The 12341-nt window shown below is 43.3% G+C and overlaps 1 protein-coding gene across 1 annotated transcript in view; it reads right to left on the bottom strand.

Annotated features, from left to right (window-relative positions):
* Positions 1–12341, bottom strand: part of LOC122804326 (protein only RNase P catalytic subunit) — a 1488843-nt gene that overhangs the window by 557370 nt on the left and 919132 nt on the right. The gene's annotated exons all lie outside the window — the stretch shown is intronic.

The raw sequence follows: 12341 nt of genomic DNA, 5'->3' as shown, positions 1-12341 counted from the left end.
TTTTATCTTTGCATTTTTTATGCACGCCGGTAGTCGGTTGCTCCGACGGCATAGTGTAATTAAATTTCCTACCGAAGTAGTGTTGTGCGAAATCAAAGCGTTGCTTTATAGTTCGCTTATTGAACCTAGCACAAAACCGACAACCAGTGATGTCGTGGTCTGGGCCTAGGCAAGGTATACAATAAGAATGAAAGTCTTTATGAGGTATTTGCTTCCCACAAGAAATGCAATTGTTAACTTTTTCTTACATCTGACTGAGGCAAGAAAAGGTTCCCCAACGGGGTACTTAGCTTTGAAGACTTCGGACTGAAATTCGATTAGAAAATCTCATGTGTCGGCCGACCGGCACTTGCGAACTGCTTCTGCTTTGGGCACCGCGTGGCAAGAAAGACTGAAGAAAATGGCGTTGGATGCCTCTTATATACCCCTGGCGCAGGGTAACACGATTAACATCCCATGTTCTACTATTGAAGTTGATCATAGCAAAGTTTCAAACTAACCCTGATGTTATGCCTTTGTTCTGCATTTTCTTTTTTTTTTGGGCTTTGTCTGGAATTGTTAAGCTGTGAGGTTAGAAGAGAGGGGTAGAGGCTGTGAGAATGTTGCACAATGTTTAGATGTTTGACCTGTATTTTTGGTCTGTTAGTCATCATAAATGTGAATTCACACAATGCATGCTACTGGAAAAATCATTCTACCATCCTACCATCTTTATTAGTTCATAACCACAATGTTTTAAACCTCCTAATGTTACGTCCTTGTCTTGTTTTTTGTTTGTTTGTACCTCCTCTAGAATTGCGCTGAGACATTTGGGGTAACTATGACAGTTCGGCAGAATGTACTGATTATTTTAATGAATGCTAATGCAATCCCTGTTATTCTAATATCGTTCTACGTTTATCATAGCAATGTTTGCCCTACCATCTTTATTAGTTCATAACCACAATGTTTTAAACCCCCTAATGTTACATCCTTGTCTTGTTTTTTTTTTTTTTCTTTTTTTATGTACCTCCTCTAGAATTGTGCTGAGACGTTTGGGGGACTATGAGAGTTCTGCAGAATGTACTGATTATTGTAATGAATGCTAATGCAATCCCTGTTATTCTAATATCTTTCTAAGTTTATCATAGCAATGTTTGTAACTATCCTTGATGTTACACCTTTGTTCTGCAATTATTTTCAGCTTTAGAATTATGCTGAGAGGTTAGGAGGTTGTTAGGGGCTGTGAGAATGCTGCACAATGTCCAGATGTTTGTTAGTTTTAGTCTGTTCTTCAAAAATGTGGGGTCACACAATGCATGCTACTGCTAAATCTTATTCTAGCATCATTATTAGTTCATAAGCCCAGTATTACTTACTGTAGTGCTGTCCATCATGTGTGGGTGTCTATGTCCTGTCTGCGAGTCTGTGTAACTGTCTGCCTCTTGTCTCTGTCCTGTGTGAGGGAGTCTGTGTGGGTGTCTTTGTGTACCTCTGTGGGACAGGCTACCTTGATGCTGTACAGAGGCTTGCCATAATGTAACAATATTACTACTAAATGCCAGTCAGTGTGTGTGTGTGTGTGTGTGTGTGTGTGTGTGTGTGTGTGTGTGTGTGTGTGTGTGTGTGTGTGTATTTGTGAGTGGCTACCTTGCTGTGGTACAGGGGCTTGTCGTAATGTAACATTAGTATTAAATGCCAGTCAGTGTGTGAACCTCTGTGTGTGGCTACCTTGCTGTGGTACTGCAGCTTGTCATAATTTATTGGTACTAAATTTTATTTATTCAACATTTGTTGACCGGGAAAGTCTGACTAGGACAGAGCCTATTTTTAGCAGAGGCCCAGGGAGAAATGCTGCAGAAGCATGTGTTTGGAATGTGGGAGGAAACCACATGAATGCAGGGACGACATGCAGACGCCACACAAAAGGCACCCAGCTGAGAATCGAACCAGAGAACCTCTTACTGGGGGGGGGGGGTATGACAAAGTTAACTGCTGCACCACTGCGCAGTCCCAGTCAGTGTGTGTGTGTGTGTGTGTGTGTGTGTGTGTGTCTGTGTGTGTGTGTGTGTGTGTGTGCGTGTGTACCATTGTGAGTGTAACTGTGTGAGTTACTGTGGTACAGGGGCTTGTCATAATGTAACATTGATACTAAATGCCAGCCAGTGTGTAACTTGACATTTCAAGTCTTTTTAATGGTCTGAATGTAGTAACACTACACAGTGATTGTTAAATGGTGCTGCATGAGCTTGATAGGGAAGGAGGCGTGATGGCAATGTGGTCACACTTTTTATATTCTCCTGGGTAGGGCCCCCAACTTGAAACTTGCTGGGGGCCCCCAAAATACTAGCGCCGGCCCTGGGTGTAGATTGTTTAGTCAAGGACAGCTGGATTCAGTCTAATACTGTCATTGTATGTTGTAGATTGTTCAGTCAAGGACTGCTGGATTCAGTATAATACTGCCACTGTATGTTGTACATTGTTCAATCAAGGACAGCTGGATTCAGTCTAACACTGTCACTGTATGTTGTATATTCTTCAGTTAAGAACCACTGGGTTCAGTGTGACACTGTCTTGGTTTGTATGTCTGATTTTGTAATACAGTAGATTAAATTCAATACTGCCACAAATTGCTCTGAACTGTGTAAATGAAAATGGGTCTATATTAGATCACCGAATGCTTAAAACAAATGAACGGTGATTAATCGACCCTATGTAAGCGAAAGCTTACAATTTCGAACTGTCAGAACAGCGATTTTTTTCCTAGGGTAAAAAAATCGCTGCCCCCCCCCCCCAACAAAAATAATAAAACACTTTAAACATTACATTAAGTGGGGGGCTGCGCCCCAACACCCCCTACTTAAATATACCAACTCTGAGACCGTACTACAGTGCCGAATACGGCAAAGTAAAGAAGTGGCCAAGTGAATTCTTTCCCAGGGAAAAGAATTTGCTTAAAAGTCGCTTCGATCTTTTGCTGTTTCCATCTTTTGAGTTCGACCAAGATGCATTCGGAAGAATGCATCTTCGGTCTTCTAATAGGGAACCATGAAAACAACCCGATGTGTACAGGTGATTCTGTACTGCACTAAATTCATTTAACCATGAGATGCTATAGGGAATGTCCCACCTCATACAAATACTTTTGTCGAACACACTGAACTGAGTTTAATAATACCATGGGATGCTGTATGTTGTTGGAGTAAACAACACTAGATTTACTTCAGTACAAATAAACTAAGGCTGCTGTAGGCTGTCCAGCTGATTTCATAGTGCTACACAGTAAGTGTAATAGAACAGTATTGAAATTATTTTAATATTGGCAAGGGACACAGAGTTGTACATTTCGTTTTGCATCACTTTAGCATTAGTTTAACAGTGTCAAGACTATCTCCAACTAGCGCAGAAGAAACTGGAGATCAGGAAGGAGTACACCTAGGCATTCCTAGACTTGGAGAAAGAATATGACAAGGTCCCATGTAAGCTGATTTGTGCAGTTCTGTCATGGCTCAAAGTCCCAGAACCACTGGTAGAATTAGTGTATGCTATGTATAAGGAAATAAATGACAGAAGTACAGACAGTAATCAGACTCAAACAATGGGTTTCCAGTGGGAGTGTATGTGCTTCAGGGTTCGTCTCTCAGCCTGCTCATGTTCATACTGGTGATGGACTACATCAAACAGGTCAGATGAGACAGCTCAGCAAAGTCGTTTGTATGCAGGCAATGTTATACTTCAAGCAGACTCTGATCAGGAAATCAGAGGAAGCTGAACACTGAGACAGAAGTAAAATAGTAACAGCTTCAAGAATCTTGGACATTTGTTTGGGCAGAAGGGAAGTCTGAATGAGAAGGTTAAAGCTACAATCAGAGGTGATGCAGCCAACTGGCACAAAATGTCAGCGGTACTGCATGACAGAAGAATGCCAAAGAAGTTGAAAGGTAAGGTGTGCAACACAGTGATGTGAATAGTATTGCTATATGACACAAACATTGGCAGTGAAACGTACAGCACATGAAGAAGCTACAGGTAATGGAGATGATGTTCACCTGCCATGAAGTCAGGTAGATGAAAGCTTCATACACACTTTCAAGGCAAGTAAGACACAATATTAGATGTCACCCTGTGATGACCACATACGATTTTTCAGTATTTTAAATAATCTCTTTATTAGCAAAAAACTCCATTATTTTCGGTGACTAACCACCTTTCTGTAAACTGGGACACCTAAACCTCCACTGCTGAATATACCCAAGCATTTCTAGGTTTTATACACAAAAACGCCTCTGTGCAGTTAGCAAAAAAAAAAAAAACCTATGAGAGGACGCAGCATTCTTGACCTGATTCTTACAACTGTGGTCACCTCTTGCACTACTCTTCTAGCTCCTTCCCCAAAGTCATTTGACCACAAACTTGTGACTTTCTCCTTTAAACTCCCAAAAGTTATTACAGCAAATCCCACTAAATTCAAGGACTACAAGCATGATGTCCTCATAATAAAATATAAAAATTCACTTATAACTGCACATCCCCAACCCTGATATAACAGCAAGCTTCATAAAGGGATTCTACATCTGTTTAGAAAAATACCCAGAGCAGTTCCTACCCAAAGTAGGCATTATGGAATTTCAAATTAAACCATGCTGGTGGTCCACTAACATAAATTATCTCTACAGATAATGAAACCCCTTAAATCATACAGCAGATCCAGAACCCCCTCTTCTAAAAGAAACTATCAAAAACATTACAAAAATGTGAAAAACACTTAGGACCACTAAGGAAGCATATGAACTTAGGCTGACCTCTGAAGCCAAAGATAATTATAAATCCTTTTTATCTATATTACAAAACTAATAAACAGTACTTCAACATTGCTCTGAACTTTTTCATAATGACTTCTTAAAAGCAAACAATGGTGTTCCTCAGGGCATGGTGCTGGGAAGTCTCCTTATTAGCCTTTACTTGTCAGATCTCCAAGCAGAGCCAAGACCTCTATTAGTTTGCATATGGCTGTAAACTGACATTAAGTCACCCAATGATACATGCACCCTCCAAAACGGCACAGTGGTGCAGCGGTAGCATTGTCGCCTCACAGCAAGAGGTTCTCCGGTTCGATTCTCGGCTGGGGTGCCTTCTGTGCGGAGTCGGCATGTCCTCCCTGCGTTCGTGTGGGTTTCCTCTGGGTACTCCGGTTTCCTCCCACGTTACAAAGACATGCATTTGGAGCATTTCTCCCCAGGCCTCCGCTGAAAATTGGCTTTGTTCCAAGTCGGACTTTCCTGGTTAACAAATATTAAATAAATAAATAATTAATTAATAAAAATGAACTCTCCCTAGTAAATTCTTGATATATTAAAAATGGGCTCAGTCTAAATGGCAAAAAGTGTAGTATCATCACTTTTGATGGACAGTCCATCCCTTCATTGTACCGAATAGACAAAACAACACTGCAAAATGAACATGTGTTTATAAGTCCCACTTTTTTTTTGACCATCTTGCGACATCAGTTGTCAAAAAATTATTTTGCATAGCACAGTTAACTGCCAAAGGAATATCTTCAATATCTAAAGAGGTGATCACTCCCCTATAATCAGCTTTGATCAGATCAGTTATCAAGTACAATTCCACCTTAAGGATGCATCAAACCATTAGAAAGATCACAAAGCCCCCCCCCCCCAACCCAAAAAAAAAATCACAGGCCTAAAGCCCCTAACAGAAAATGATTGACTTCAACAATTGGCTAAGCTTCTGGTGTCATTCTAAAAGGATCCAGTATCTGTCTGCTTGGGATGACTTGACTGACAGACCTCAATGCTTTGCCAGAGATGGCCTGTATGTGACACCCCTAGCTTTCCAGGTACTGGCTAAAGCTCTTGCCACCCCTATAGTGCCTTTTTTAGGTGGTGTTCCAAAGACCAAATTACCACCATAACAGTTACAAATAAATGCAATCTGAGGGTCATGCTGCTCAATGCTAGAAATCTAACTCCCAAGATGCACTCACTCGAAGCACTCCTCAAAATGGAGAACATCGACATTTGTGCTGTAACAGAGACCTGGTTTACAGCAGCAGAAAGCACCCCTGCCCTACCAGGCTATAACTCATTCCACACCTTTTGGTCCCAGAACATGGACCGAAGCTCCAAAGGCGGTAGTGTCTCCATATTCATAAAGGATATGAACACCTCCACACTACTAGCCCAGCATAACAGATCTGAGATACTCCAGGTACAACTAACATTTGGTAAGACAGCGATTCAGGTCATAGCCTGCTATAGTGCCCCATGTCTCAAGACTCTCACTACACAAGAGGGGAAAACATACTGGACCTGATCATCACCAACATGGGGACTCTATGCTCCAGACCAGAAGTGTATCCCTCACTGGTAAGATCAGACCATAAACTAATTTCACTGGATATTCACATCCCGACCCCACCCCCTGCCCAGAAAACCACAGTGAAAAACTTCTCTAAAGCAAATTTCACACTCCTCAAAACCGAGGTGGAATCCTTCAAAGCCCCCGGGCCTGTGGAAAATACGGCCCAGACCGCAGAATCCTTTATAAACGCATTCTATGAACACCTTCAGGAATGCATGGATCATGCGATCCCAAATAAAACCAAGACCTAATCCTCCAAAGGCAGACGTCCTGTCTGGTGGACCCCAGCCATAAACAAACTATACAACAGAAGGAGGAAGCTACTAAATGATAGAGCAAAATCCCAAAAAGGGAAGGCATCATTGATCAGTATTAACAAAAAACTACGGGCACTCATAAAATTGTCTAAGGCCAGCTTCGAGAGAAAAATTGCACAGGACACTAAGGATAATCACAAGGCTTTCTTTAGTTATGTTAGGAACCTGGGTGGGAATTCCCAGATATGCTCAGAATTAGTCCAAAATGACAAAAAATACATCGAACCCACAGACATTGCCAACATCCTAGCTGACAGGTTCAGCGCAAACTCCCCCCCTCCCCACAAAAAGGGCAAATATCTATCCCAGCAGAGTGCTGCCCCCCGACATCTCAGATGCTCAGGTAAGAGCCGCCCTCTCCAAAGCAAAAAACACAGCATCAATGGGACCAGACGGTGTCCCGGGCTGCGTCCTACATGAACTCCAAGAAGAGCTAAACCCAAACATAAAACTACTGTTCAAGCTCAGCCTTACTACAGGATATGTGCCCAAAGAGTGGGGTACAGCAACAGTGGTCCCTCTCCATAAAGGTGGTGCCTCAACGGATCTTGGAAACTATCGCCCCATAAGCCTGACTAGCTTGGTCTGCAAAGCTATGGAAAGGATCATCATGGACCTCATAAATAAAGATATTGGGGACCTACAGACACTGGATCCTACCCAGTTCGGCTTTGTTAAGGGCAGATCCTGCCTCTTAAACCTGGTTGATTTCTTTGAAACAGTCACCAAGGCCATTGACGAGGGGAGGGTGGTCCATACAGCCTACCTGGACCTCGCAAAAGCCTTCGATACAATACCCCACTTGTGCATTATAGATAGGCTCACCAGCTTAAATATAAACCCCTATGTTACTAGATGGATTGCAAACTGGCTCAAGGACAGAACCCACATGGTTAGAATTGCTGGAGCCATGTCAGACTCCAATCCAGTTACAAGTGGTGTCCCACAAGGCTCAGTCCTGGGACCTCTCTTGTTCGGTATATACTTCTCGGAGGTACAGGCCAACACGGAAGGACTGTGGCTGACCAAGTTCGCAGATGACTGCAAACTGGGTGCCATAATTGACTCTCCAGCCGACACAAGCATCCTCCAAAAGGGCCTCATAGAAACAGACAACTGGTGCCAGAGCCATGGCCTCAAGCTAAATGCCAAAAGTGTATAGTCATCCCCTTTGGCAAAACAAAGTGCCCACAAATTACCACATGTGGTAATCCATTAAGTACAGAAGAAGTAATTAGGGACCTGGGGACCCAAGTTGATAGCAATCTCTCATTTGACAACCACGTGGCCAAAGTGGTTAGAAAAACATTTTATATAGCCCACCTAATCATGAAGGGATTCACATCTAGATCAGGGGACGTCATCGTGCCTCTTTACTCATCCCTCATCAGGCCCATTATTGAGTACAATGCCCCTTTTGGGATGTACCTTACCAGACACCTGCAGCAACTGGAAAGACCCCAAAAGTACCTCACCAAGAGGATCAAAGGGCTCAAAGAGATGCCATATGCTGCCCGGTTAAAGAAACTCCAGCTCTACTCAGTGGTATACCGCCTGTTCAGAGGCGATCTGTGCCTGACGTATAAAGCCATGTCCAACCCGGAATTAATGGACATGCTGCACCTCAGAAAATCCAAATCCCATCGAGCTCACGCTCGAGAGACTTGAACCTCAGCACTGAAATAAATAGGACATGCTGGAGGGACAGATTCATAACCCAGAGGCTCCCTTCACTCTGGAATAAAATCCCAGTCCAGATTAGGCAGAGTCCCTCATTGACTCTCTTCAAGAGGAATCTTGATGAGTGGATGGGAGATCGTAGGTTTACCCCGGGTATCACTTCTGTGTCACTGTTAGACAGAGGCACAGTATACTAACCTCAAAAAAGGGCATAGCAAAATAAATTTAAAATGGGTGGCGAAAGCCAAACACATTCTGGCTAGGCTTATAAATGCCCTAGGGCAGATAGCCTAGTATGAACCTATGAACATTCCTAAGCACCCTGGAAACTATTAAGATCCAACCAACACTCTCATACTAGGTGACTTCAACTACCCCTCCATCAACTGGAAAAACTACTCATGCACCAATGCACTGGCCCAACGCTTCCTGGAATTCACCAATTCCAATGCCTTGGACCAGCTCATTCTTACCCCACTAGAGGGAGCAACATCCATGACCTGGTTATTACCAACATGGGCAACCGTTGCTCTATACCAATAGTCAATTCCTCCCTGGTTGGATCCGACCACAAACTAATCACAATGGAAATCCACATCTCACCCACACCTCCCACCATGAACAACTTCTCCAAAGCTGACTTTGGACTCCTAAAAACAGAAGTGGCTAACTTCATGTTACCCATGTCAATGGAAAATAAATGCATGACTGCCAAATCATACACAAATGCAGTGTATGAACGCATACATAAATGCATGGAACTAGCCATACCCAACAGAACCAAGATGTCCTCCTCCAAAAAAATGAAGCCAATCTGTGGCCCCTGCCACTGATAAACTCTGCAACAGAAGGAAGAAACTGTTGCAGAAAAAGGTGAAGTCCCAAGACTGGAAAAATTCCCTTATTAGTCTCAACAAAATGTTGAGATCTCTCATCAAAACCTCCAAAGCCAGGTATGAAGGTAGAAATGCAGCAGACACTAAGAATAACTACAAAGCCTTCTATAGTTATATCAAGAATCTCCACGGCAATACCCCAATTTGCTCTGAGTTACTGCACAATGGTACCTCCTATACTGAGCCAACAGATATTGCCAACTTACTGGCAGACAGATTCAGTGCCAACATTACCCCCCCCCCCAACCAAAGGATCAATCTCAATACCAGAAAAATGCCAGACACCCAGCATTACTGTAACACAGGTTAAAGCTGCACTGTCCAAGGCCAAGAATATGGCTTCCATGGGACCCAAAAATATCCCTGGCTGTGTTCTACATGAATTACAAAGTAAACTGGCACCATATCTGTGTCCTGTTCACTCAAAGCCTCACCTCAGGATTTGTCCCTATGGAATGGTGCACTGCTACAGTCATCCCTCTCCATAAAGGAGGAGCGACTACAGACCCTGGCAATTATCGCCCCATTAGCCTGATGAGTCTGATATGTAAGGCTATGGAGCGTATCATCATGGACCTAATTAACAAGGATATAGGGAATCTCTAAACTCTAGATCCCACGCAATTTGGTTTTGTGAAAGGCAGATCATGCCTGCTCCACCTGGTTTACTTCTTTGAGTCAGTCACCAGAGCTGTGGATGAGGGTAAGGCAGTTCATACAGCCTACCTCAATCTGGCCAAAGCCTTTGATACCATTCCTCACTCAGGAATTATTGATAAACTAACCAAACTAGGCATCAACCCCTATATCGTTAGATGAGCTGCAAATTGTTTCACAGGTAGAACCCACAATGTAAAAGTAGTGGACTCCAAGTCAGACTGATGACCAGTTATGAGTGGAGTCCCACAGGGATTGGTCCTGGGTCTTCTGTTTGTCATCTACTTCTCAGAAGTCCAGGCCAACATGGAGGAACTCTGGCTGACCAAGTTAGCAGATGACTGCAAGCTGGGAACCATTATTAACTCCCCTAGTGATGCAGACGTTCTACAGAAAGGACTCACTGAGACCAATGACTAGTGTCAAAACCATGGCCTTAAGCTTAATGCCAAAAAATGCATCATCATCCCCTTTGGGAAAAACTCAGTTCCCACTAATTACCACATCGTTGGGAGCCCACTTAACACTGAAGGCATTATAAGAGATCTGGGGACACAAGTTGACAGCAACCTCTCCTTTGACCACCACACTGCCACTGTGGTCAGAAAGTCCTTCTATGTGGCACATCTCATTATCAAGGGTTTTGCATCCATGAAGAAAGAGGTCATCATTTCTCTCTACACTTCCCTCATTATCATAGAGTATAATGCCCCATTTGACATGTACCTCACTAAACAGCTACAACAGCTGGAGACGCCACAAAAGTACCTCACGAAGAGGCCTTAAACATGTCCCACATGGACAGACTCAAAATACTCCAGCTATTCTGTCTCATATCATCTACTAAGAGGTGATCTCTGCTTGACTTACAAAGCCAAGTCTGACCCAGCTCTGTTAGAAATGCTACATCTAAAGAAATCACAATTCTCTGCTTGAATAAGGCAGTCGTTCAAATAAGGATATATTTGAATTTCTCTTTGTCTGCAAAAAGCAATCACTGGTGCCAGGCATTTTGTGAAGACCCTGGGTGCAGTAGATAAGCCAAAGGGCCGTGCAGAGAATTGGTAGTGCATTGAGCCAGCTACGAATCTGAGGTATCTTCTGCACGATTGCCTGATTGGTACATGCAGGTATGCCTCTTTTAGGTCCAAAGTTACAAGCCAAGCCTTCTTGCCCAGCATGGGCAGAAGCTGCTGCAGTCAACATTTTGAATTTTGGAATGTCCAGAAAAGTATTTAGAATAGACAGGTCCAGTATTGGTCCCCAGGCTTTGTCCTTTTTGGATACCAAGAAAAGTCTTGAGTAAAATCCTTGTCCCTGCTCTTGCTGTGGTACTTGCTGAATGGCCCTCATGTCCATGAGGGATGAAACTTGTTTTTGCGCCTCTGCCCATTGATTGTGTGGCAGGTCTGGCATACCTTCTGCCCTTGGCAGGGTGTGAAATTGGAACCTGTAGCCCTGGGACACTATATTCAAGACCCATTTGTCCTGGGTGATCCTGTGCCAATTCTGAGAAAAAAGTGCTAGTTTTCCCTCCAAGGGGGCTGCCAAAGAATAAGTGCTTGGAGCTGGCAGAGGAAAGTCATTGGGACTGTTTCCTGTATGGCTGTGATTTGTCTTCTCCGCTTTTGAAGGTAGAAGCGCTCCACTGTTTAGGCCTGTATGAGTCCTGGGGCTGGGGTCTGCCTCTGGGGCATCTGTACCTGCCTCTTTGTGGCCTGACACTGGAAAGGACCAGTTCTTTGTAGGCCAGTTCCTGCTAAATCTGGGTGGCTGAACCTGTAAGAAATCCTTTACTGTTTGCATAGATTTTGCTTTGTCCTACATTTTCTTCAACACCTCCTCTGCTTTAACACCAAATAAGGTAGCATGCTGTAATGGAGCATCTAATAATTTTGCTTTAACATGATCAGGCAGATTCTGTTCCTTTCAAAGCATGCCTCCTAATGACAGAACCCATAACTGCAGCCCTGCAAGAGGCCTCCAGAGAATCAAAATCACATTGCAATGTATGCTTTCCCACTTGTTCAGTTGCATGCAATAACTCCTGCATTTCCTTATTTTCTGCACAATCAGAATTAGTCAACATTTTCTGTTTAAGCAGTGACATTAAGTATTGCTGATATTTAACCATATGAAATTGACAGTTTAATGCCCTCACAGCCAAAGTAGCAGAAGTGTAAACCTTTTTCCCCCATCTGTCTAGTGCCCTTGAATCCCTATAGCATAGCAATAGCAAGAGGCCTGTGCTGAGGTAGTAAAAGGAAATCGCTAAGCCTTTTCTTAGATTCTGAGTAGTTTTGGCTCTCCCAGTGGATGTGCTCCCTCATGGTATGCAGGGTTTCCCCAAAAAGAATAATCCTCAGGAGGAGAGGCTGAAGGGATAGATTCTTCAGCATCAGAATCCTCATAGGGAGGAAGAGAGTATTCC

Source organism: Protopterus annectens, chromosome 6.part0, assembly GCF_019279795.1.
Source record: "Protopterus annectens isolate FY-2018-M chromosome 6.part0, PAN1.0, whole genome shotgun sequence".
Classification (NCBI taxonomy): Eukaryota; Metazoa; Chordata; order Ceratodontiformes; family Protopteridae; genus Protopterus; species Protopterus annectens.
The sequence above is the reverse complement of the archived record's forward strand: the minus strand, read 5'-3'. Positions and strand labels throughout refer to the sequence as shown.